The 27,749-nt window shown below is 44.8% G+C and overlaps 1 pseudogene; it reads right to left on the reverse strand.

Annotated features, from left to right (window-relative positions):
- Positions 1-27,749, reverse strand: part of LOC140457183 (solute carrier family 22 member 6-A-like) — a 56,925-nt pseudogene that overhangs the window by 21,766 nt on the left and 7,410 nt on the right.

A 27,749-nucleotide genomic window follows, 5' to 3' on the forward strand; every position in this document is an offset into this window, starting at 1 on the left:
AATTTTCTCTTGTTTTTTTTTTCCTCCTGGATTGGAGAACTGCATGCGAGAAACTGTGTCTGAATTTTCCTTTTTCTTGCCAAGGGGTGTGTTTGTGGAGTGTTGTAATGGTTACTGTATCTACTACTCTGTTAGGTTTTCCAATAGAGTTGTTATTCTTAATTCCTCTTTCTTTGGTTGCATTTTAACTACAATGTTTAAATAAATTGTGTTTTGCTTAACGTCAAGTACTTTGACCAGTTGTTTTGCATCTGGAACAGGTACGTCACATTTGCCTTTAAAAGTAAGACAAAGTTAGGGTCTAGGCTACTTTCTTAAAATATTTTGAGGGGTCTGGCCTGGTCCATAACAATTCCCATTCCTTTTTTCTCATTTGATGATTTAATACCCAGCTAGCCTATCAAATGAGCAGACTACAGCATGTTGTCTTGTGAATGAAGGGTGTTCTGAACAGGTCCAACATACTGTATGAGTTCTTGGTGTTTGACAGTTCATTCCTCATGCTTGATCTGAGAATCTACGGAACACATAAGCAATGATATATCACATTGGCTCAAGCATCTCTCTTTTACAGGTGTATTGCAGATGATATAAAGATAGGTAGAGGGACAGGCAGCACTGAAGAGGCGGGGAGGCTGCAGAAGGACTTGGACAGGTTAGGAGAGTGGGCAAAGAAGTGGCAGATGGAGTACAACGTGGGAAAGTGTGAGGTCACGCACTGTGGTAAGTAGAAGCACGGACTACTTTCTAAATGGGGAGAAAATTCAAAAGTCTGAAGTGCAAGGAGATTTGGAAGTTCGAGTTCAGGATTCTCTCAAGGTAAACTTGCAGGTTGAGTCAGTAGTTAGAAAGCAGGGGTGTACTTCTGAGGCTCCATAAGGTTCTGGTCAGACCACATTTGGAGTATTGTGTGCAGTTTCGGGCCCCATATCTCAGGAAGGATGTACTGGAGCGTGTTCAGAGGAGGCTCCCGAGAATGATCCCAGGAATGAAAAGCATAACGTATGAGGAACGTTTGAGGACTCTGGGTTTATACTCGATGGAGTTCAGAAGGATGAGGGGTGCTTCTAATTGAACTGTACAGAATACTGAATGGCTTGGACAGAGTGGATGCTGGGGAGATGTTTCCATTGGTAGGAGAGACTCGGACCCGAGGGCACAGCCTTAGAGTAAAGGGAAGACCTTTAAGAATAGAGACAACAGGAATGTCTTCAGCCGGAGAGCGGTGAATCTGTGGAATTCACTGCCACAGAAGGCTGTGGAGGCCAGATCATTGAGTATATCTAAAACAAAGATAGATAGGTTCTTGAGTATCAAGGATTATGTGGAGCATGGGGTTGAGAAATTGATCAGACATGATTGAATGGCAAAGCAGACTTGATGGGCTGAATGGCCTAATTTCTACTCCAGTGTCTTTTGGTCTTATTCAGCTCCTGTGATTGATTCATGCAACACTGTAACAAACACTACATTGGAGAAACAGGCAGAAACCTCACCACCAGGACACACGAACACCAATTAGCCACAAAATGATATGACCCTCTCTCACTAGTATCCTCACATACAGATAAGGAAGGATACCACTTCAACTAGGACAACACACCCATCCTAGGACAAGCCAAACAAAGACATGCGTGAGAATTCCTAGAAGAATGGCATTGAGAAAAAGAACAGGAAGTGACTTCACCATAGGAAATGACATCACCAACCCAAAGAAACCCAAACATATAAATAGAAAGCAGGAATTATCGGCAGTGCTTCGCCTGAGGCCCACTGAAGATGTTACCTAGAAGGGTGACGAAATGTCTGCAAACCTACATCCATTGATTCATGCATTTAGCAGTGATGACCTTGGACGTCTATGTAACTCGGAACTGGGATTGCATGAACTGAGAAGTCTGACAATTGATCAGTTCTGCGTATTCCCATTGACTTTAGTTTGGAGCCATTTCTATAATTTGGACAGACTAGGTAACATTTAAAAGAAATTTAAACTCACAGTTTGAACTGAAAGATTAACATAGGCACAGGGGAAGGCCATTCAGCCCCTTGAGCCTGTCCCACCAGTCAGTGAGATTGCGGCTGATCTCAGGCCAACTCCATATCTCTGCCTTTGGCCCTTTTCTCTTAATACTTTTGCTTGACAAAAAATTATCCATCTCAGATTTTAAATTGACAACTGCTCTAGCATCCGTTTGTGGAAGAGAGTTCCAAGCCTCTTTGTGTGTAGAAGTGCTTCCCAACATCTCTCCTGAACACTTCGACCCTAATTCTCAGACTATGCCCCTGATTCCAGAATCCCAACCAGTGGATGTAGTTTATCTTTATCTGCCCGGTCTTTGCTCTATCTTGAATACCTCGATCAGACAGCCCCTTAACTTTGTAAAGTCGAGAGAAAACAGGCCTGATTTGTATAATTGCTTTTCACAATTTAAGGAGAAAGTGAGGACTGCAGATGCTGGAGATCAGAGCTGAAAATGTGTTGCTGGAAAAGTGCAGCAGGTCAGGCAGCATCTAAGGAACAGCAGAATCGACTTTTCGGGCATCAGCCCTTCTTCAGGAATTTAACCCCTGATGTTAAGGTATCATTCTTGTAACCTATGTTGTTACTCCAGGCTAATATATCCTTCCTAAGGTATAGTACTCAGCATGCCGATCATGTTCCCAAACTAAATCAGTCCTACCTGCCTAGGTTTGGCCCCTATCCTTCCTATTTCATGTACTTCCCTATTCATATACTTATCCAAGCGGTTTCTAAATGGTGTGGCTGTATCTCTAGTCACATACTCCAAGTAGGGTCTAACCAGGGTGTTGTATCACTGAAACATAACTTCAGGGAAAGCTGGACGGATCCTCAGGAAAACGTCCAGGCATAAGTCTTAGAGAATAGACAATAGGAGCAGGAGTCAGCCATTCGGCCCTTCGAGCCAGCACCACCTTTCATTATGATCATGATTGATCATCCACAATCAGTATCCTGTTCCTGCCTTATCCCCATAACCCTTGATTCCACTATCCTTAAGAGCTCTATCCATCTCTTTCTTGAAAGTATCCAGAGACTTGGCCTCCATTGCCTTCTGGGGCAGAGCATTCCACATATCCACTACTCTCTGGATGAAGAAATTTCTCCTCAACTCTGACCCAGTGCAATATGGTTGACTCTTAACTGCCCTGTGGGCAATTTGGAATGGTCAATAAATGCTGGCCAAGCCAGCAATGACTCACCGTGTGAGGGAATTAAGAAACAAGAGTGAAAAAAGTGTAAAGCCTTTCCATCAGTATTCAAACCCTGTTCCGGCGTGGCGCTAACATTCCTCACATCAGCTGCTATTATGCCTCCATTTTCCAAAGACATCTGTGCCACTCTGGAGTTATCCCTATTAGCTATGAGAGCCTTGATTTATCACTTTGTTGGAAGGTTCTTGAGAAGCTTCCCAATCGTTATATTGCATTGTGTCAAAGAAAGCGTGTCAAAGTGGTAAAGTGCCAATATTGCTTGTAAAGTTCTCATGCCAAGTGCCTTCACAGATTTCAGCACTCCCTGACAAAATCATCTTTTAAATCTTTCCCCTCTTTCCTTAAACCTGTGCCCTCTAGTTTTGGACTTGCCCACCCCAAGGAAAAGATCTTGGCTGTTTACCCTATCCGTGCCCCTCATGATTTTATAATTCTGTATGAGGTCACCCCTCAGCCTCCAAGGCTCCAGGGAAAACAGGCCCAGTCTATTCAGCCTCACCCTATAGCTCAAATCCTTTAACCTTGGTAACATCTTTGGAAATCTTTTCTGACCCCTTGCAAGTTTCACAAACATCCTTCCCATAATCAGGGAGACCAGAACTGAAGGCACCGTTCCAAAAGTGGCCTAACTGACGTCTTGTACAGGCGCAACATAATCTCCCGACTCCTATACTTAATGCACTGACCAATAAAAGCGAGTATACCGAACGCCTTCTTCAGTATTTTGTCTACCTGCGAATCTGCTTTCAAGAACTATGAACCTGCACCCCAAGGTCTCTTTGTTCAGCAACACTCCCCAGGACCTTAACATTAAGTGTTGAAGTCCTGCTGTGGTTAGCCTTTACAAAACACAGCACTTCAAATTTATCTAAATTAAGCTCCAATCTGCCACTCTATGACCCATCTGATCAAGGTCCCAGTGTACTATGAGGTAACCTTCTTTGCTGTCCACTACACCTGCAATTTTATGTGAGTTAATAGCAGCACTTACCGCGGTGGTGAGTGTTCCTCCTTCTTCCTCTTTGCCGTTCAATTTTGCCACCCTCCTGAGCTGTTTCAGAACTGCATCAACCTTGCCGTTGAGAATTAGCCAACGAGCAGATTCCAGCATCCCACCTTCATGTGAAGGGATCACAAATACTGATGATTACCACCAGCAGTAAATATGTGAGCATAATTCAGCAAAGCTTTTTTTGGGAGGCCATTTACTGTAAATTAAAGTTAATTTCTCTGTTGATATACTCTTAAGGCCATAAGATATGGGAGCAGAGTTAGGCCGTTCAGCCCATCAAGTCTGTTCTGCCATTTGATCATGGCTGATGCGTTTCTCAACCCCATTCTCCTGCCTTCTCCCCGTAACCATTGAACCCCTTATCAATCAAGAACCCATCTATCTTTATCTTGAATATACTCATTGACTTGGCCTCCACAGTCCTCTGCAGCAATATGCTCCACAGATTCACACCCCATCTCCGGCTGAAGAAATTCCTCCTCATCCCTTCCCTCGGATCTTAGTCTCTCCTACTGGTGGAAGCATCTTCTCCATGTCCACTCTATCCAGGCCTCTCTGTGTTCTGTAAATTTCAATCAGCTCACTCTTCTAAATGCCACTGAGTATAGATCCAGAGTCCTCAACTGCTCCTCATGTGTCAAGGCCTTCATGCCCAGGCTCAGAAGTTAGCACCGCTGCCTCCCAGCACCAGGGTCCCAGGTTCGATTCCAGCCTCGGGCGACTGTCTGTGTGGAGATTGCACATTCTCCCCGTGTCTGCGTGGGTTTCCTCTGGGTGCTCCGGTTTCTCCCACAGTCCAAAGATGTGCAAGTTGGGTGAATTGGCCATGCTAAATTGCCCATAGTGTTAGGTGCATTAGTCAGAGGGAAATGGGTCTGGGTGGGTTACTCTTCAGAGGGTCGGTGTGGACTGGTTGGGGCGAAGGGCCTGTTTCCGCACTGTAGGGAATCTAATCTTCTTCTGGCTCCCCCTCCAAGGCCAGCACACCCTCCCTTACATACGGGGCCCAAAACTGCTCACAATATTCCAAACACAGCCTGACTAGAGTCTTATACAGCTTCAGCAATACACCTCTGCTCTTGTATTCTAGCCCTCTTGAAATGAATGCTGATATTGCATTTGCCTGCCTACCTGCCAACTGAACCTGCATTAAGACTTTAGAATCCTCAGGTTCTTTTGTACTTCAGATTTCGAAAGCATTTCTCCATTGAGAAAATAGTCTACACCTCTATTCTTCCTGTCAGAGTGCATAACCTCACAATTCCCCACATTGCATTCCATCTGCCAATTCTTTGCCCACTCTCCTAGCCTGTCCAAGTCCTTCTGCACCCTCCCTGCTTCCTCAACACTACCTGCCCTTATATCTGTCTTTGTATCAGCTGCAAACTTAGCAACGATGCCCACAGTTCCTTCATCCAGATCGTTAATGTAGAGTGTGAATAGTTGTGGTCTCGCCATGGGCCCCTGCTGAACTCCACTAGGCCGCCATCTTGAAAAAGACCCCTGCCTTCTGCCATTCAGCTAATCCTCTCTCCATTCCAGTACCTTACCCTTAACACCATGGCCTCTTAGCTTATTTAGCAGCGTCCTGTGCAGCACCTTTCCAAAGGCCTTCTGGAAATCCAAATAGATCATGTTAGCTGGTTCTCTGTCAAACTTGTTTGTTACCTCCTCAAAGAATTCTAACAAATTTGTCAGGCACGGCCTCCCCTTGACAAAGCCGTGCTGACTTAGTCCTATTTTATCATGTACTTTCTTGCGCCATAATCTCATCCTTAATAATGGACTCCAAAATCTTACCAACAATCAAGGTCAAGCCAACTGGCCTATAATGTCTTCTCTTTTGCCTCCCTCCCTTCTTAAACAGGAGTGTTACATTTGCCATGTTCCAATTCTCTGGGACCCTCCCCGGCTCCAGTGATTCTTGAAAGATCACCACCAATGCCTCCACAACTGGAAAGGTTTCAGAGGAGATTTACTAGGATGTTGCCTGGTAAGGAAGGAAAGTTTTACGAGGATAGGGTGAGGGAACTGAGGCTGTTTTCGTTGTAGAGAAGAAGGTTGAGAGGTGGCTTAATCGAGATGTATAAGATAATCAGAGGGTTAGATAGGGTGGACACTGAGAGTCTTTTTCCTCGGATGGTGAAGGCTAACAAGAGGGGACATAGCTTTAAATTGAGGGGTGATAGATTTAAGACAGATATCGGGGGTAGTTTCTTTCCTCAGAGTATAGTAGGGGTGTGGAATGGCCTGCCTGCAACAGTAGTAGACTCATTGACGTTAAGGGCATTTAAGCGGGTTAGATGGGCATCAGATTAATTTCACAAGTTGGCGCAACATCGAGGGCTGAAGGGCCTGTACTATGCTGTAACGTTCTATGTTCTAACTTCCTCAACTATCTCCTTCAGAATCCAGGGGTGCAGACCAACCAGTCCAGGTAATAGACAATACTCAATAGGTGCAGGAGTAGGCCATTCTGCCCCTCGAGCCTGCACCACCATTCAATATGATCATGGCTAATCATCCTTAATCAGTATCCTGTTCCTGCCTTATCTCCATAACCCTTGATTCCACTATCCTTGAGAGCTCTATCCAACTCTTTCTTAAATGAATCCAGAGACTGGGCCTCCACTGCCCTCTGGGGCAGAGCATTCCACACACCCACCACTCTCTGGGTGAAGAAGTTTCTCCTCATCTCTGTCCTAAATGGTCTACCCCGTATTTTTAAGCTGTGTCCTCTGGTACGGCACTCACCCATCAGCGGAAACATGTTTCCTGCCTCCAGAGTGTCCAATGCTTTAATAATCTTATATGTCTCAATCAGATCCCCTCTCAGTCTTCTAAACTCAAGGGTATACAAGCCCAGTCGCTCCAGTCTTTCAACGTAAGGTAATCCTGCCATTCCAGGAATTGACCTCGTGAACCTACGCTGCACTCCCTCAATAGCCAGAATGTCTTTCCTCAAATTTGGAGACCAGAACTGCACACAGTACTCCAGGTGTGGTCTCACCAGGGCCCTGTACAGCTGCAGAAGAACCTCTTTGCTTCTATACTCAATCCCTCTTGTTATGAAGGCCAGCATGCTATTAGCCTTCTTCACTATCTGCTGTACCTGCATGCTTACCTTCATTGACTGGTGTACAAGAACACCCAGATTTCTCTGTACTGCCCCTTTACCTAAATTGACTCCATTTAGGTAGTAATCTGCCTTCCTGTTCTTGCCACCAAAGTGGCTAGCCATACATTTATCCACATTAAACTGCATCTGCCATGCATCTGCCCACTCATCTAACCTGTCCAGGTCAACCTGTAATCTCCTAACATCGTCCTCACATTTCACCCTGCCACCCAGCTTTGTATCATCAGCAAATTTGCTAATGTTATTACTAATACCATCTTCTATATCATTAACATATATTGTAAAAAGCTGCGGTCCCACCACTGATCCCTGCGGTACCCCACTGGTCACTGCCTGCCATTCCGAAATGGAGCTCTTTATCACTACTCTTTGTTTCCTATCAGCCAACCAACTTTCAATCCAAGTTAGTACTTTGCCCCCAATACCATGCGCCCTAATTCTGCTCACTAACCTCCTGTGTGGGACTTTATCAAAAGCTTTCTGAAAGTCCAGGTACACTACATCTACTGGATCTCCCTCGTCCATCTTCAGAGTTATATCCTCAAAAAGTCCAGAAGATTAGTCAAGATTTCCCCTTCATAAATCCATGCTGACTCTGACCTATCCTGTTACTATTATCCAGATATGTCATAATTTCATCCTTTATAATAGACTCCAGCATCTTTCCCATCACTGAGGTCAGACTATCTGGCCTATAATTTCCTGCTTTCTCTCTCCCACCTTTCTTAAAAAGTGGTACAACATTAGCCACCCTCCAATCTGCAGGAACTGATCCCGAATCTATTGTACTCTGGAAAATAATCACCAACGCATCCAAGATTTCTCGCGCCACCTCCTTCAGTACCCTGGGATGTAGACCATCAGGCCCTGGGGACTTATCAACCTTCAGACCTAACAGTCTCTCCAGTACAAATTCCTGGCAAATAGAAATTCCATTAAGTTCAGGTCCTTCAGCCACTGTTACCTCAGGGAGATTGCTTGTGTCTTCCCCAGTGAACACAGATCGGAAGTACCAATTCAATTCTTCTGCCATTTCTTTGTTCCCGTAATATATTCCCTGTTTCTGTCTTCAAGGGCCCAATTTTAGTCTTAACCATTTTTTTGCCTTTCACATACCTAAAAAAGCTTTTGCTATCCTCCTTTATATTTTTGGCCAGTTTACCTTTGCATGCAGATAGCCCCAACTCAGAGAATAATTTTAATTGTAACATAAATTATCCTTCCTTAACAAAAAACTGGTTAAAATCTGATTTTGACCAGATAAATTTCTAGGGAAAATGGAGGATAATTTCTTTCAAGAAAGCATTTTAAGTGATCTTGATTAATTCCTTAAAGGTTTAATGTGAGAAATTGGCATTAAGAAAGACCAAACGCGACCACTAAAGGTAAGAACTTTGGACAGACAAAGCTCACATCATTTTTTAAAATAACATTCGTGTCGATCACCTGGAACAGCAAATTTAAAACCTTATATCTTTCAAAATAAAAACGCCAAAACGCGAATGCTGAAGAGTGGCAGAAGATGTTTAAGCATAGAACATAGAACAATACAGTGAAGAACAGGCCCTTCGGCCCTCGATGTTGCGCTGACCTGTGAACTATTCTCAGCTCATTCCCCTACACTATCCCATCATCATCCATGTGCTTATCTAAGGATTGTTTAAATCTCCCTAATGTGGCTGAGTTGACTCATCCACACCCTTACCACTCTCTGCGTAATGAACTTGCCTCTGATGTCTATCTTAAATCTATCCCCCCTCAATTTGTAGTTATGCCCCCTCATACAAGCTGACATCATCATCCTAGGAAAAAGACTTTCACTGTCTACCCTATCTAATCCTCTGATCATCTTGTATGTCTCTATCAAATCCCCTCTTAGCCTTTTGCTTTTCAATGAGAACAGACTCAAGTCTCTCAGCCTTTCCTCATAAGACCTTCCCTCCAGACCAGCAACATCCTGGTAAATCTACTCTGCACCTTTTCCAAAGCTTCCACATCCTTCCCGAAATATGGCGACCAGAACTGTACACAATATTCCAAGTGTGGCCGCACTAGTGTTTTGTATAGTTGCAGAATGAAAATTTGGATAAATTTGAGGTATTACATTTTGGGAAAACAAACAAAGGCAAGACTTATACAATTAATGGTAGGACGTTGCGTCATTTTGTAGAACAGAGAGACCTAGGGGTTCAGGTACATAATTCTTTGAAGTCTGCACCATAGTTAGAGTCACAGAGATGTACAGCATGGAAGCAGATCCTTCAGTCCAACCCGTCCGTGCCGACCAGATATCCCAACCCAATCTAGTCCCACCTGCCAGCACCCAGCCCATATCCCTCCAAACCCTTCCTATTCATATACCCATCCAAATGCCTCTTAAATGTTGCAATTGTACCAGCCTCCATCACATCCTCTGGCAGTTCATTCCATACACGTACCACCCTCTGCATGAAAATGTTGCCCCTTAGGTCTCTTTTATATCTTTCCCCTCTCACCCTAAACCTATGCCCTCTAGTTCTGGACTCCCCAACCCGAGGGAAAAGACTTTGTCTACTTATCCTATCCATGCCCCTCATAATTTTGTAAACCTCTATAAGGTCACCACTCAGCCTCTGACGCTCCAGGGAAAACAGCCCCAGCCTGTTCAGCCTCTCCCTGTAGCTCAGATCCTCCAACTCTGGCACTATCCTTGTAAATCTTTTCTGAATCCTTTCAAGTTTCACAACATTTTTCCGATAGGAAGAAGACCAGAATTGCATGCAATATTCCAACAGTGGCCTAACCAATGTCCTGTACAGCTGCAACATGACTTCCCAACTCCTGTACTCAATACTCTGACCAATAAAGGAAAGCATACCAAACGCCTTCTTCACTATCCTATCTACCTGTGACTCCACTTTCAAGGAACTATGAACCTGCACTCCAAGGTCTCTTTGTTCAGCAACACTCCCTAGGACCTTACCATTAAGTGTAGAAGTCCTGCTAAGATTTGCTTTCCCAAAATGCAGCACGTCGCATTTATCTGAATTAAACTCCATTTGCCACTTCTCAGCCCATTGGCCCATCTGGTCCAGATCCTGTTGTAATCTGAGGTAACCCTCTTCGCTGTCCACTACACCTCCAATTTTGATGTCATCTGCAAACTTAACTAACTGTACCTGTTATGCTCGCATCCAAATCATTTATGTAAATGACAAAAAGTAGAGGGCCCAGCACCGATCCTTGTGGCACTCCACTGGTCACAGGCCTCCAGTCTGAAAAACAACCCTCCACCAACACCCTCTGTTTTCTACCTTTGAGCCAGTTTTGTAGTCAAATGGCTAGTTCTCCCTGTATTCCATGAGATCTAACCTCGCTAATCAGTCTCCCATGGGGAACCTTGTCGAACGCCTTACTGAAGTCCATACAAATCACATCTACCGCTCTGCCCTCATCAATCCTCTTTGTTACTTCTTCAAAAAACTCAATCGAGTTTGTGAGACATGATTTCCCACGCACAAAGCCATGTTGAATATCCCGAATCAGTCCTTGCCTTTCCAAATACATGTACATCCTGTCCCTCAGGATTCTCTCCAACAACTTGCCCACCACCGAGGTCAGGCTCACTGGTCTATAGTGAGTGAGGTTAGGAAGGCGTTTAGCATGCTTGCCTTCATTGCTCACACCTTTGAGTGTAGGGGTTGGGACATGATGTCGGGGTCATACAGGACATTGGTGAGGCCTCTTCTGGAGTATTGTGTTCAGTTCTGGTCGCCCAGTTATAGGAATGATATTATTAAGCTGGAGATGGTTCAGAAGAGATTTACCAGGATCTTGTCAGGAATGGAGGGTTTGAGTTATGAGGAGAGGCTGAATATGAGGACTTTTTTCACTGGAGTATAGGAGGTTGAGGAGTGACCTTATAGAGGTTTATAAAATCATGAGGGGTACAGATAAGGTAAATGGCAGCTGTCTTTTCCCTTGTGTGGGGGATTTCAAGACTAGGGGTGCATTTTTAAGGTGAGAGGAGAAAGATTTAAAAAAGACACAAAGGGCAATTTTTTCACACAGGGAGTGGTTCGTCTGTGGAATGAACTTCCTGAGGAAGTGGTGGATGCGGGTACAGTTACAACATTTAAAAGACATTTGGATAAGGACATGAATAGGAAAGGGTTTGGAGGGATATGGGCCAGGAGCAGGCAGGTGGGTCTAGTTTAGTTTGGGATTAGTTTGGCACGGACTGGTTTGAACGAAGGATTGGTTTCCCCACTGAATGACTCTATGGAACTCAGAAACAAAAACAGAAATTGCCGGAAAAGCTCTGGCAGCCGCGGTGGAGAGAAATCAGGGTCAATGTTTCGGTTCTGGTGACCCTTCCTTAGAACATGTCTTTCAACTTGCAATGTGTAAAACCCCAGGGGATGTAAATGGGTAATTACAGATTCAGTTTTTTAGAAGGAGATTATGTGGAGTTGACTTTACCATGAGTAGAGGAAGATGATGAAAAATGGTACAGGTGCTACAAATTGAAGCCACCGCCAGTCTCGAATTGCATATGCTTCGCCAGCAAGGACTAGTTGGCCAAAGGTGTAAAAGTAATTCATAACCGTGATAACAGGAGTTCGGATTTGACCTGGGATCCACTCGACAGCTAAGGGTTAGGGATGTGGGGTGGAGAGAGAAAAAAAGGATCAGCATGTGACAGAAATCTGTCGATTTAGGCCACATATATTCATAGAATACACATGAGGCTTCAGGTTTGAATAGGGCACAATGGTACATGAATAGCACAAGTTTAATCCTGAATAAAGCCAGATAAATTGGAAAGCCCCTGATATGTTACCTAAGTGGATACGCTTCCACAACTATTTATGTTAGACATTACAGGGGAGCTTGATCTGGTTGCTGGTTATCTGATGTCTCTGGATATACTCAGTCATTTTCTGGGTGCGTATCACTATCTAGTGGTTTCTTGGCTGAATATTTTCCTTTGCAAATCTACCTCCATAATACCCACCTGTCTTTTTGTTTTTTAAAAAATATTAACCTGTGGGACTTGGGCGCCGCTGGCTGGCCAGCATTTATTGCCCGTCCTGTGCAATTCCGGTCTCCCTGCTGTAGGAAGGATGTTGTGAAACTTGAAAGGGTTCAGAAAAGACTCACGAGGATGTTGCCGCGTTTGGAGGATTTGAGCTACAGGGAGAGGCTGAACAGGCTGGGGCCGTTTTCCCTGGAGCGTCGAAGGCTGAGGGGTGACCTTATAGAGGTTTACAAAATTATGAGGGGCATGGATAGGGTAAATAGACAAGGTCCAGAACTAGAGGGGCATAGGTTTAGGGTGAGAGGGGAAAGATTTAAAAGGGACCTGAGGGGCAACTTTTTCACACAGAGGGTGGTACGTGTATGGAATGAGCTGCCAGAGGAAGTGGTGGAGGCTGGTACAATGACAACATTTAAAAGGCATCTGGATGGGGACAGGAATAGGAAGGGTTTAGAGTGATATGGGTCAAGTGCTGGGAAATGGGACTAGATTAATTTGGGATACCATGGATGAATTGGACTAAAAGATCTGTTTCCATGCTGCCCATCTCTATGACTTAGTTGCCAATGAAATAGAATCGCTTGCTCGGCCATTTCAGAGGGAAGGTGAGAGTCGACCACATTGCTGTGGGTCTGGAGTCACATGTAGGCCAGACTGGGTGAGGACGGCAGATTTCCTTCCCTGAAGGATATTAGTGAACCAGATGGATTTTTCCAACAATGGTTTCATGGTCAACATTGGACTCAATCCCAGATTATTATTGAATTCAAATACCACCATTTGCTGAACTGCCAGAGGCTGGTACAATGGCAACATTTAAAAGGCATCTGGATGGGTCCATGAATAGGAAGGGTTTAGAGGGATATGGGTTAAATGCTGGCAAATGGGACTAGATTGGTTTAGGATATCCAATCGTCACGGACGGGTTGAATGGAAGGGTCTGTTTCCAATCTGTATGACTCTATAGTAGATGCAGGTATAGTTACAACATTTAAAAGATATTTAGACATGGATAGGAAAGGTTTGGGGAGATATGGGCTAAATGCTGGCAAATGGTTTAGTTTGGGACACTTGGTCAGCATGGATGAGTTGGATCACAGGGTGTGTTTCTGTACCATACAACTCTATAACTTTATAGGGTACAGTTACAACATTTAAAAGACATTTGGACAGGTATATGAATCGGAAAGGTTTAGAGCGATGTGGGCCAAACACAGGCAAATGAGACTAGTTTAGTTTGGGAAATCTTGTCGGCATGGACAAGTTGGACCAAAGGGTCTGTTTCCGTGCTGTATGACTCTGTGCCTACGACTCTGTATGACCTGCTCCCATGATACGAATCACTTTTATTCAGTCCCGTTAAGAATTACAGTTGTTTCCTATAGGACTGAATCATTTGATTACGTTTGACTTGACCTTTTACGTCAAACAGTTAAGCGCACAGCTATTCCTGTCAGTATCTGAAGGCTTCCCTCGGATTTCATTGAGCCTGTGGGGAAAGAAAGAGTATACTAATCCTTTTACCAAAATAATAGGTGTCGAGTATGATCCCTGACATCGCCATTCCACATAGAAACCTCCAGAAGCAGAATAAGGGGAAAGAGGAGGAAAAAGCTCCACACGTTCCAGAGATTGCCGACTGGAGGCTGGATTGGAGCAGGAAGCTCTTGCGTCCGTACCTGGTAGAATTAAACACAGGGGAAACAAGGTTAGAGCAGCAGTACAGGTTTAACTGTGTTGGATTACAGCAGCAGTACGTCCTTCACTCATCTGTTTTATGGCCTTGCTTGGAAATAAGGGCCTTGACATTTCTGGGAAGGAATCAGTGACGGGTGTAGGGGGAACTCACAAATCCAACAATCCTGCTGAGGTTTATTGAGGATCTCACTGTTTCTGTGCAGTTTCACAGAATCCCTACAGTGTGGGAGCAGGCCATTCAGCCCAAACTGACTCCCGAAGAGCATCCCAACCAGACCCACACCCTTATCCTATTCCTGTAAACCTGCATTTTCCTAGGGTGAATCCACCTAGACTGCACATCCCTGGGCACTATGCGACAATTTAGCACGGCCCATCCACCCTAACCTGCACATCCCTGGGCACTATGGGACAATTTAGCATGGCCAATCCACCCTAACCTGCACATCCCTGGACACTATGGGACAATTTAGCACGGCCAATCCACCCTAACCTGCACATCCCTGGACACTATGGGACAATTTAGCACAGCCAATCCCCCTAACCTGCACATCCCTGGGCACTATGGGACAATTTAGCACGGCCAATCCACCCTAACCTGCACATCCCTGGGCACTATGGGGCAATTTAGCACAGCCAATCCACCCTAACCTGCACATCCCTGGACATTATGGGACAATTTAGCATGGCCAATCCACCCTAACCTGCACATCCCTGGACACTATGGGGCAATTTAGCACAGCCAATCCACCCTAACCTGCACATCCCTGGGCACTATGGGACAATTTAGCATGGCCAATCCACTCTAACCTGCACATCCCTGGACACTATGGGGCAATTTAGCACGGCCAATCCACCCTAACCTGCACATCTCTGGACACTATGGGACAATTTAGCACGGCCAATCCCCCTAACCTGCACATCCTTGGGCACTATGGGATAATTTAGCACGGCCAATCCACCCTAACCTGCACATCCCTGGAGATTATGGGGCAATTTCCCATGATCATTCCACCCTAACCTGCACATCTTTGGACTGTGGGAGGAAACCAGAGTACCCGGAGAAACCCCACGCAGACATGGGGAGAAAGTGCAAACTCCACACAGTCAGTCGTCCGAGGGTGGAATTGAACCTGGGTTCCTGGTGCCAGGAGGCAGCAGTGCTAACCAGCAGCACCCGCGATCCAAGCAACTGGCATCTCCTCAACTATATCATCGTCAGAGCGAGGGTTCAGACAGACATTAAAAATCACTCGTGCTATGGGATAGGAGTTGACGCTTGCTGGATGGACAGTCACCTGATCCGAGCCAGGATCAACATAAGTGTATCTCCACTGCAATGGAGACAACAGAAGAAGTGCTGCAAAAAGTTCAACATTAAGGCACTTAAAGACCTGGGCAAAAATAGCCTTGTACAACCAACTCCTTTCCACAAACCTGGCGACCCTTCGACCTATGTTTGTGCCATCAACAAGCTTAAGTTCCTTCATCCAAATCACTTAATTAATTTGAAAGAAACACTGCTACATGTGGTCCAGGACTGCATTTGAAGCACCAGTTACAACCTAGACCTGTGGCACTGAGCCCAAGGGAAGCTCCAAATTCCTAATACCCCCAATTACCACCCAGACCTCTATCGTGCGTTTTATTTGTAGACAGGATCGATTGTTATAACACATCTTAACCAATCTGAACAATCTTTTCTTCAGTAAACATTTAGCAAGCTTAATCTTTACTTAACATCGAAGTCGTCTTCTCATATGATTCCAAGTCTTTGAGCACGGAAACAGACCCTTCAGTCCAAGCAGTCCATGCTGAACATAATTCCAAAGTAAACCAGTCCTACCTGCCTGGTCCATAAATTCCAAACCTTTCCCCATTCATGTATCCATCAATATTTCTTTTAAACATTGTAACTGTACCCACATCCACCACTTCCTCAAGAAGTTCATTCCCCTGTATAAAGCATCTGTCTCTTATGGTTTTCTAAAATCTCTCTCCACTCCTCCTAGCTTTGATATTCCCCATCTTGAGGTAAAGACAATACCATTAACTCAATGTAAACTTCTCATGATTTTATAAATTTCTACCTAGTCACCTCTCAAACCCCTAGGCTCCAGTGAAAAAAGTCCCAGCCTATCTAGTTAAAAATCACACAACACCAGGTTATAGTCCAACAGGTTTAATTGGAAGCACACTAGCTTTCGGAGCGTCGCTCCTTCATCAGGTGATTGTCGGAGCGTCGCTCCGAAAGCTAGTGTGCTTCCAATTAAACCTGTTGGGCTATAACCTGGTATTGTGTGATTTTTAACTTTGTACACCCCAATCCAGCACCGGCATCTCCAAATCCAGCCTACCTAGCCTTCCTTTAGAAGTCACACCTTCCATACCCGGCAACATCCTGGTAAATCTCTTCTGAACCCTCTCCAGCTCAATAATATCCTTCCTATAACTGGGTGGCCTGAACTGGACACAGTACCCCAGAAGTGGCCTTGGATTCAATCTTGAAAGATAAACTCTTTGTATCATTCAATGAACTTCTGTTACATGTCAGAAGGCCTCCCCAGTACTAGGGCTCCGATCATCAAACCAGCCATGTAGATAGACTGTGCCATCTGTTTCAAGGACTTCTGGTTGCACACTAGGTCCCACTGTTAAAACAAGAATCAAACTGACAGTTATTGAGGGATTTGACAGTATTCACAGTAACTGGAATATTTTGCAAATGTGCTGAACCTTGAAATTGAAGGGGTGCCAAGAAACAAACCTGTGAGGATATTCTGCAGACCATCTTTTATCCTTTATTCATTCATGGGTCGAGGGGGGGTCACTGGCTAGGCAGCATCCCTAATTGCCCAGAGTCAACCACATGGGTCTGGAGTCACGTGTAAGGCCAGACCAGGTAAGGGTGGCCGTTTCCTTCCCTGCAGGTCATTTTCAGAAGTTACGCGACACCAGGTAATAGTCCAACAGGTTTATTCAAGTTCGGAAGCTTTGGAGTGCTGCTCCTTCATCAAGTGAAGTGGAGGAAAGGTCATAAGCACAGAATTTATAGATGGAACGATAATGACAAGTTATTTCCAGGTAATTGAGAGTATCGAAGGATAGGTACAACTGGTATGAGTGGAGTGTTAATTGCCTGTGCTTGGCCCATGCCCCTCTAAACGGCATGGTGGCACAGTGGTTAGCACTACTGCCTCACAGCAGCAGAGACCTGGGTTCAATTCCCGCCTCGGGCAGCTGTCTATATGGAGTTTGCACATTCTCCACGTGTCTGCGTGCGTTTCCTCTGGGTGCTCCAGTTTTCTCCCACAGTCCAAAGATGTGCAGGTTAGGTGAATTGGCCATGCTAAACTGCCCGTAGTGTCAGGTGTAGGGGAATGGGTCTGGGTGGGTTGCTCTTTGGAGGGTTGGTGTGGACTTGTTTGGCTGAAGGGCTAGTTTCCACACTGTAAGTAATCGAATCTAATCTAAACCTTTACATAGTCATGTACTTGTGCAAATGTATTTTAAGCGCTGTAACTGTACCTACATCCATCACTTTTTCTGGCAGTTCATTCCACACATTATCACTCCCTGTGTAAAAAAAAGTTGCCTCTAATGTCTTTTAAAAATCTTTCTCCTCTCACCTTAAAACTGTGCCCTCTAGTTTTGAACTCCCTTACCCTAGGGAAAAGAACCTTGTCATTCACCTTTTCTATTCCTCTCATGATTTTATAAACCTCAGTAAGGTCACCTCCCAACCTCCTTCAGTGAAAAATGTCCCAGCCTATTTTTATATCTCAAACCCTCCATACCCAGCAACATCCTGGTAAATCTCTTCTGAACCCTCTCCAGTTTAATAATATCCTTCCTGTAACAGGGCGACCAGAACTGGGCACAGTACTCCAGACGAGGCCTCACCAATGTCCTGTACAACCCCAACATGACGTCCCAACTTCTATACTCAAAGGTTTGAGTATTAAAGACAAGTGTGCCACATGCCTTCTTAACCACCCTGTCTACCTGTGAAACAAATTTCAAAGAATTATGTACCTGAACCCCTTGGTCTCTCTGTTCAACAAAACTACACAGGGCTCTACCATTAAGTGTATAAGTCCTTTCCTTGTTTGTTTTACCAAAATGCAATACCTCACATTTATCCAAATTAAACTCCGTCTGCCACTCCTCAGCCCATTGACCCAATTATAGAGTCATAGAGATGTATAGCATGGAAACAGACCCTTCGGTCCAACCCGTCCATGCCGACCAGATATCCCAACCCAATCTAGTCCCACCTGCCAGCACCCGGCTCATATCCCTCCAAACCCTTCCTATTCATATATCCATCCAAATGCCTCTTAAATTATGCAATTATAACAGCCTCCACCACTTCCTCTGGCAGCTCATTCCATACATGTACCACTTTCTGTGTGAAAAAGTTGCCCTTTAGGTCTCTTTTATATTTTTCCCCTCTTACCCTATACCTATGCCCTCTAGTTCTGGACTCCCCAACCCCAGGGAAAAGACTTTGCCTTTTACCCGATCAATGCCCCTCATAATTTTGTAAAGCTCTATAAGGTCACCCCTCAGCCTCCGACGCACCAGGGAAAACAGTCCCAGCCTATTCAGCCTCTCCCTGTAGCTCAATTCCTCCAAACCTGGCAACATTCTTGTAAGGCTTTTCTGAACCCTTTCAAGTTTCACAACATCTTTCCGATAGGAAGGAGACCAGAATTGCACGCAATATTCCAACAGTGGCCTAACCAATGTCCTGTACAGCCGCAATATGACCTCCCAATTCCTGTACTCAATACTCTGACCAATAAAGGAAAGCATACCAAATGCCGCCTTCACTATCCTATCTACCTGCGACTCCACTTTCAAGGAGCTATGAACCTGCACTCCAAGGTTGATTAAGATCTCTTTGTAACATTAGATAACCTTCTTCATTATCTACTACACCACCAATCTTAGTATAATCTGAAATCTTACTAACCATACCTCCTATATTCTCATCCAAATCATTTATATAAATGACAGTCAAAAGTGGACTCAGTACTGTTCCCTGAGGAACATCTCTGATCATAGGCCTGCAGTCTGAAAAGCGAGGATACTCTGTCTTCTATCATAAACAGAGAGATAGTATTACTCCATCAATGTGCATATAAGCCACACAAAGGACATCTCATCGATCCAGATGCATGATTTGGCAACTGCTCTGCCCGAGACCGCAAGAAACTACAGAGAGTTGTGAAGATAGCCCAGTCCATCACAAAGACCACCTTTCCTTCCACTGACCCTATCTACACTTCCCAATGCCTCGGGAAGGCAGCCGACATCATCAAAGACCCCTCCCGCCCCGGTTAGAATCTCTTCCACTCTCTTCTGTTGGGCAGAAGGTACAAATGTTTGAAAGCACGTTCCAACAGGTTCATGAACAGCTTCTTCTCCGCTGTTATCAGACTTCTGAATGGACCTCTCCTATATGAGAATTCTTCTTTCTCTGCACCTTCGCTGGAGCTGTAACACTATTTACTGCATTCTGTTCCATTGCCCTGATGTAATTATGTAAGGTAGGATAGCACCCAAAACAATAATTTTCACTGTATACTGGAACATAAAGAGTGTGAGAGCTAGGAGCGGGAGTAGGCCGTCTGGCCACTCGAGCTTGCTCCGCCATTCAATACGATCATGGCTGACCCTTTCATGACCTCAGCTCCACTTAGCCCACCCTCTCACCCTAACCCTTAATTCCTTTAGTGTTAAAAAAAATCTATCTTAGCTTTAAAAATATTTGCTGAAGTAGCGTCAGCTACTTCACTGGGCAAGGAATTCCACAGATTCACAACCCTCTGGGTGAAGAAGTTCCTTCCCAATTCAGCCCTAGATCTGATCCCCCTAATCTTGAGGCTATGCCCTCTTATCCTAGCTTCATCTGCCTCTCTACTTCTATCTTATCTATTCCCTTCATAATTTCATATGTTCCTATCAGAGTCCCCCTGATTCTTGCAAATTCCAATGAACATAGTCCCAGTCTACGCAGTCTCTCCCCATAAGTCAACCCTCTCTACTCTGGAATCAACCTGGTGAACCTCCTCCGCACCCCCTCCAGTGCCAGGACATCCTTTCTCAAGTAAAGAGAACAAAACTGTACACAGTCCTCCAGGTGTGGCCTCATTAGCACCCTGTACAGCTACAACATAACCTCCCTGCCTTTAAACTCAATCCCTTCAGCAATATAGGACAAAATTCCACTTGCCTCCGTAATTGTCTGTTGTACCTCCAGACCAACCTTGTGTGATTCATGCACAAGGACACCCAGACCCCTCTGCACTGCAGCATGCTGCAACTTTTTACTATTCAAGTAATCGTCCTTTTTAGTGCTATTCCTACCAAAATGGATGACTTCACATCTGTTAATAATGTATTCCATCTGCTAAACCTTTGCCCACTCACTGAAAGTATCTATGTTCCTCTGCAAAGTTCCACAGTCCTGTGCACACTTTGCCCTGCCACTCATCTTTGTGCCATCTGCAAACTTTGACATACTACACGTGGTCCCCAACTCCAAACAATCTGTGTAAATTGTGAATAATTCTGGTCCCAACACTGATCCCTGAGGTACACCACTAGTTACTGATTGCTTCCTGTGCGTCAACCAGTCATCTGTCCACGCTAACACTTTACCTGTAACACCATGCATCTTTATCTTATGCAACAGCCTCTTGTCCGGCACCTTGTCCAAGGCCTTTTGGAAATCCAGGTACACCACATCTACTGAGTCCCCACGTCAACCATGCTTGTAATGTCTTCATAAAATTACAAAAGATTAGTTAAGCATGATCTGCCCTTCATGAGTCCATGCTGCATCTGTCCAACGTGACAATTTCTATCTCGATGCCTTGCTATTTCTTCCTTGATAGTAGACTCAAGCATCTTCCCCACTACAGAAGTTAAGCTAACCAGTCTATAATTCCCCATGTTTTGTCTACTGCCCTTTTTAAACAGTGGCATCACATTTGCTGTTTTCCAATCTGCAGGAACTGTCCCAAAGTCCAGCGAATTTTGGAAAATTGCCACAAGTGCAATTGCTATTTCTCTAGCCATCTCTTTTAGTGTGCTGGGGTGCATTCCATCAGGGCCAGGAGACTTGTCTATCCTTAGCTCCACAAGCTTGCCCAACACTCCCTCTTCTGTGATAATGATTGTTTCCAGGTCCTCACCTACCTTTGTCTCTTTGTCAATTACTGGCAGGTTATTAGTGCCTCCACTGTGAAGACCAATACAAAATACCTGTTCAATGCCTCAGCCATTTCCTCATACCCCATAACTAAATGCCCCTTCTCATTCTCTAAGGGACTTTAGCCACTCTTTGTCATTTTATATATTTATAGAAAGTTTTGCTATCTGTCTTTATATTCTGTGCCAGTTTTTTCTCATGTTCTATCTTGCTTTTCTTTATAGCTCTTTTTGTGGCTTTCTGTTGACCTTTAAAGCTTTCCCAGTCTTCTAGTTTCCCGCTGATCTTGGCCACACTGTGTGTCTTCTCTTTCAATTTGATAGCCTCCCTTATTTCCCTAGACACCCCTGGCAGATTACCCCTTTTCTTACAGTCATAGAGTCATAGAGATGTACAGCACGGAAACAGACCCTTCAGTCCAAACTGTCCATGCTGACCAGATATCCCAACCCAATCTAGTCCCATCTGCCAGCACCCGGCCCATATCCCTCCAAACCCTTCCTATTCATATACCCATCCAAATGCCTCTTAAATGTTGTCACTGTACCAGCCTCCACCACTTTCTCTGGCAGCTCATTCCACACACGCACCACCCTTTGCGTGAAAAAGTTGCCCCTTAAGTCCCTTTTATATCTTTCCCCTCTCCTTCCTTTTCACTGGAATAAACTTTTGATGAGCACTTTGAAAAATTGCTTTGAAAATCCTCCACTGCTCGTCAACTGTCCCACCATAAAGTCTTTGTTTCCAGTCTACTTTAGCCAACTCCTCCCTCATCCTATTGTAGACAGATGCAGCATGGGTTCATGAAGGGCAGGTCACGCTTAACTAATCTTTTGTAATTTTATGAAGACATTATGAGCAAGGTGGACAATGGGGACTCAGTAGATGTGGTGTAACTAGATTTCAAAAAAGCCTTCAACAAGGTGCCGGGCAAGAGGCTGCTGCATAAGATAAAGAATCATGGTGTTGCAGGTAAAGTATTAGCATGGATCGAGGATTGGCTGATGCACAGGAAGCACAGGACCCTGGTATTGGGTTTTACTTCACACTCTCTACCTGTAGTCTAAATTCAGCCATACTGTGATCACTCCTTCCAAGAGGATCCCTAACGATGAGGTCATTAATTATTCCTGTCTCACTACAAAGGACCAGACCTAGGATAGCTTGCTCCTTTTTCGGTTCCATTATATACTCATCAAGAAAGCTATCACAGGTACACTCAACAAACTCCTCCTCAAGGCTACCCTAACTGAGCTGGTTCATCCAATCTACATGTAGATTAAAATCCCCCCATGATACTTACCATACCATTTTTACAGGCATTGGTTGTTTCCGTCCCAATGTGATATGATTATTTTGTGACCGATAGACTATACCTATCAGTGACATTTCCCCTTAGAATTTCTAATTTCCACCCAAGTGGATTCAACCTCATTCTCCATAGAACCTATGCCATCTCTCAGCACTGACCCGATGTTGTCTTTGATTATCAGAGCTACACCACCTCCCTTACCTTCCTGTCTGTCCTTCCGAATAGTCTGGTACCCCTGGATATTTAACTTCCAGTCGTGACCATCCTGTAACCATCTCTCCATGATGGCTACTAAGTCATGGTCTGCATGGATGAGTTGGGCCAGTGGGCCTGTGTCCGTGCTCTAAGAATCTCTGACTATGACAATACAAACTTGGCTCTTCACTAAATTCGCTTTGTGTCTCTCCCAGGGTTGTCAATGGGTGACCTATTGCTCCTATGCAGTGCTACCATTATGGTCCCAGCATGCCTTGTTGAAGGCAACTGCCTGTCCCTGCAGGAGACCGCTCAGATCCAGCAGAGTGCCACCTTGCCATTGGTGGTGGTGGTGCCATCTTAAGCTGTATGGCTGACACATCATCAGGTGTACTGGCAGGGGGGCGCTGATGGTAATATGAATGCTGTAGTCCTGATGGTGGTATAGTGTACACCTAAATCCATTCTAAGGGCAATGCTGCCGTAAAGGCAAAGTTGTTCATTTTGGAAGGGAGAACAAGAGGGCAGTATTATTCAAATGGAGAAAAACTGCGGAAAGCTGTCACACAGAAGGACTTGGGGTTACCTGTGCACAAAACACAGTAAACTAGCACACAGGGGCAGCAGGTAATCAAGAAGGGCTAGTGGAATGTTGGAGTATAAGAGTCAGGAAGTCTTACAGCAATGGTACATGGTGTTGATGAGACCACTGTCTGGAGTACTGGGAGCTGTTTAGGTTCCCCTTATTTAAGGAAAGATCTCATTTCATGGGAGGCAGTTCAGAGAAGTTTCACTAGGATGGTTCCCAGTCTGGAGGGATTGCCTTATATATAAAGGTTAAACAGTTTGGGACTCTACTTACTGGAGTTTAGAAGAATCAGAGGTGATGCTATTGAAACATATAGGACTATTAAGGGGCTTGACAGGGAAACGCTGAGAGGATGTTTCCCCCTCGGGACCAGAGAGGACACAGTCTCAGAATGATGGGGTGTCAATTTAAGACTGAGATGGGAATTGAGAGTTTGGAACCCAGAGAGCTGTAGGGGGGGGGGTGGGGGGGCAAAGTCCTTGTGTGTATTTAACGCTGATCAGGAGGGAAACCGAGGATGACAGGGAACGGGCAGGAAAGTGAGGAATGTCGGATGAACCATTGAATCAGGCTTGAGGGGCTGAATGGCCTGTTCTTATGGTCTCTGGAGTCTGAAGAAATTTGGTTAAACAGCTTGTGAAATATGCATGCGTGGGTGGAGGGTGTGGTGTTCGGAATTGATTTGAGGGACCGAAATACAAATCAGTGGATTTGATCAAAAGAGCTTCAAGAATCGAAAAAGGCTGACTTAAAATGGTTAGAGAGAGTAAACTAGCTAAGTTTAGACATTGGAAATCACCAGGTACAAACTTATGCTGGCAATAACTGATGGATATTGAAGGTAAGAACATAAAGGAAGAATTATCTGATGGATGGATGACAATGTGATGTGAATTGAGGGGGATTTAAAGAAAACCAGAGAATCCACAAGATAAGGCCAGAAAGATATGATGGCAATAAATTAAGTGACAGCTGAATATTTAAATGGAAAATTCCACATGGATTTGAGGTTATCCCAATGCACATTGTTCTGAACCAGGCCAGACCCCCTCAAATTATTTCAAGAAGGTAGCCTAGACCCTAACCTTTTCTTACTTTCTATATAGTAACATCCCTGAACATTTCTAACATCCCTGAACAAAAACGGAAACTTCAGGCACAGATTCTCACATGCGGTTCTTCAATCCAGGAGGAAAAAGCATCAAGAGAAAATTCAGAGAGAGCGGCAGCCAGGAGACATTGACTGAAGCTTCCAAATCTGTTGAGACCCCAGTATCTTCTGATGCTACTCAGAAATCCGGGTCTGTGAGAGATGGCCACACCCGTTAAGGCTGTTCAAAAGAAAGGCCTCCCAAGCTGTTTACTCAAACGATCATCAGTAGCCAGCTCGGCGTCTCTGCCTTACAAATTAGCTCTTGCAGTGACAGCATCATCAATAGGTATGTCCATTTATCAACCTCCCTTTAGTTACATGTCATACACAGTGTCATCATCAGTGCGGAAGCAGGCAATTCAGTCCAAACCGACCCTCCCAAGAACATCCCACCTAAACCCAACCTCCTACTCTATCCCTGTAACCCTGTATTTCCCCCAGCTAACCCACCTAGCCTTCACATCCTTGGACACTGTGGGCAATTTCCCATTGCCAGTCCACTGTGGGAGGAAACCGGAGCACCCGGAGGAAACCCCACACAGACACAGGGAGAACGTGCAAACTCCACACAGACAGGCACCCAAGGATGGAATCAAACGTGGGGCCCCCGGTGCTGAGGCAGCAGTGCTAAGTACTGAGCCACCGTGCCTACCCGAAACCATCAGCGAATAGAATGTACCTCACTAACTATAGTTGATTTAAATGTAGAGTTGTCAAACATCCACCCATCAGTTCAGAGCCGGGTCTCGTACTCGGTCCTGTTCCCGTGCGTCTTGTTGAGATCCAGAAGGTGCCACTGAGGTGGGGAATACACGCGGCACTGATCCGGCTACTGATTCCGGTCCAGAGGGATGAAGACATGAAGAAGCTCCTCTGTCCGTAGCTTGTCTGTGACATTAATGTGCCACAAGTCATTGATTTCTGAGGGGAACCTGCAGTGATGATCGGGTACAGCAGCCACAAAGATTTGCAGTAGCATGTGGGCGTACATCAAGGTAATTGGGTAGACCAGCAAAAGAATGTGGATGATTCGGAATTTTCCCACACTTCCTACAATCTCCAGAATGTCAGCAAAAGCCACGGCTGATGATTGCAGGTGGAGAGCTTGTTAAATTTGACCGAAACTGTTTGTGACTGAGCCCGCTGGGTATCTTTGGTTGTGCCTAGAGTAAGTAATACTGAAAAGGATTACAGTAGATACACCTTTACACTCCAAAATGCAAATGTTTGACCGAGTTATTGGGCAAATGTTAGCTTGTGACCAGCATTTAGATAGATCATGATGTATTGATAGGGAAGACGTTTAGTCCCAACCTAACTTATTAATCCTGTTTTCCTGCTACCTCTGTAATTATTTGTTAGATGATCATTAGATTTTCACCTCTCCCAGTCTAACTGGTAATCCATTTTACAGAATTCTGTTCTCAAGTTACCTTTTTACTATAGATTGATCCTTTGTGTCATGATCCTGTTTAATTCATTGCATTTTTAAAAAAAAATTACTCATTTGTGGGATGTGGGCATTGCTGGCTGGGCCCAGCATTTATTGCCCATCCCTCGTTGCTCCTTGAGAAGGTGGGGGTGAGCTGTCTTCTTGAGCCGTTGCAGTCCATGCCGTGAAGGAGGGAATTCCACGATTTTGACCCAGTGACGGTAAAGGAATGGCCGATGTATTTCCATGTCGGGAAATCTTTTCTGCACCCTCTCCAAAGCCTCCACATTCTTTTTGTAGTTTGGCGACCAGAATTGAATGCAATAGGCTAAAGTGCGACTTAACCAAAGTCTGATGTAGCTGTGACATGACTTGTACTCAATATCCCGAACAATAAAGTCAAGCTTGACATATCCCTTCTTTACCAATCTATCTACTTGTGTGGCCACATTCAGGGAGATATGGACTAGGACCCCAGGATCCCTATGTACATCAATGCTGTTAAGAGTCCTGCCATTAACTGTATACTTTCCCTTGACAGGACTGCTCTCAAAGTCCCTCTCCCAAAGTGCAGAACCTCACATTTGCAAATTTCCCTCTCTGCAGGCAGGGCAGCTCTTTATTGACAGTGCTTGGCCTTTTCAAGATGGCATCTTGCCAGGGTTGATGGTCTACACAGGATTGCCTGGTGGTGTTGAATTCTGCTGGGTACAGCGAGTGGTAAGATCAGTCTGGCATTGGCCAGGATACAGTTGGAGTCATCGGAAGGAACCTCATAGCCGTCAATGGCTTGAGAAAAACTGAAAACTGAGACAAAAGCCCTCGAACCGGCCAATCATAAAGTTATCGCTCAGTGATAAAGGGGAACTGGGAAAGAAAGCTGGAATCGATCGTTACTTTGTGGATGGAAAACCATGTGACACAAGAGGAAAGTTCCTTCGTGTAATTTAAAATATAAGTAACCTACAAAAATAGTGTCCAGTTAATACTGATTTTAGTCATTTGTTATTGTACAAGTCTTAAAACACCATCACTTGTCATCCTTGTCCATTAATTGAAAGTTCAAATTTCCTATAATGTTGCCTGTCTGCAGTGCCTGTGACATAGAACATAGAACATAGAAAAATACAGCGCAGTACAGGCCCTTTGGCCCTCGATGTTGCACCGATCCAAGCCCACCTAACCTACACTAGCCCACTATCCTCCATATGCCTATCCAATGCCCATTTAAATGCCCATAAAGAGGGAGAGTCCACCACTGCTACTGGCAGGGCATTCCATGAACTCACAACTCGCTGAGTAAAGAATCTACCCCTAACATCTGTCCTATACCTACCACCCCTTAATTTAAAGCTATGCCCCCTCGTAATAGCTGACTCCATACGTGGAAAAAGGTTCTCATGGTCAACCCTATCTAAACCCCTAATCATCTTGTACACCTCTATCAAGTCACCCCTAAACCTTCTTTTCTCCAATGAAAACAGCCGCCGACTGCAGTGGGTCAAGAAGATGGCTCAGCACCTAGAGTCATAGAGCTGTTCAGCAGGGAAACAGACACTGTGGTCCAACTCAACCATGCTGACCAAATATCCTAATCTGATCTAGTCCGATTTGCCAGGATTTGGCCCATATCCCTCCAAACTCTTCCTATTCATATACCCATCGAGATGCCTCTTAAATGTTGTCAGTGTACCAGCCTCCACCACTTCCTCTGGCAGCTCATTCCATACACACACCACC

This window comes from Chiloscyllium punctatum, chromosome 31, assembly GCF_047496795.1.
Source record: "Chiloscyllium punctatum isolate Juve2018m chromosome 31, sChiPun1.3, whole genome shotgun sequence".
Classification (NCBI taxonomy): Eukaryota; Metazoa; Chordata; class Chondrichthyes; order Orectolobiformes; family Hemiscylliidae; genus Chiloscyllium; species Chiloscyllium punctatum.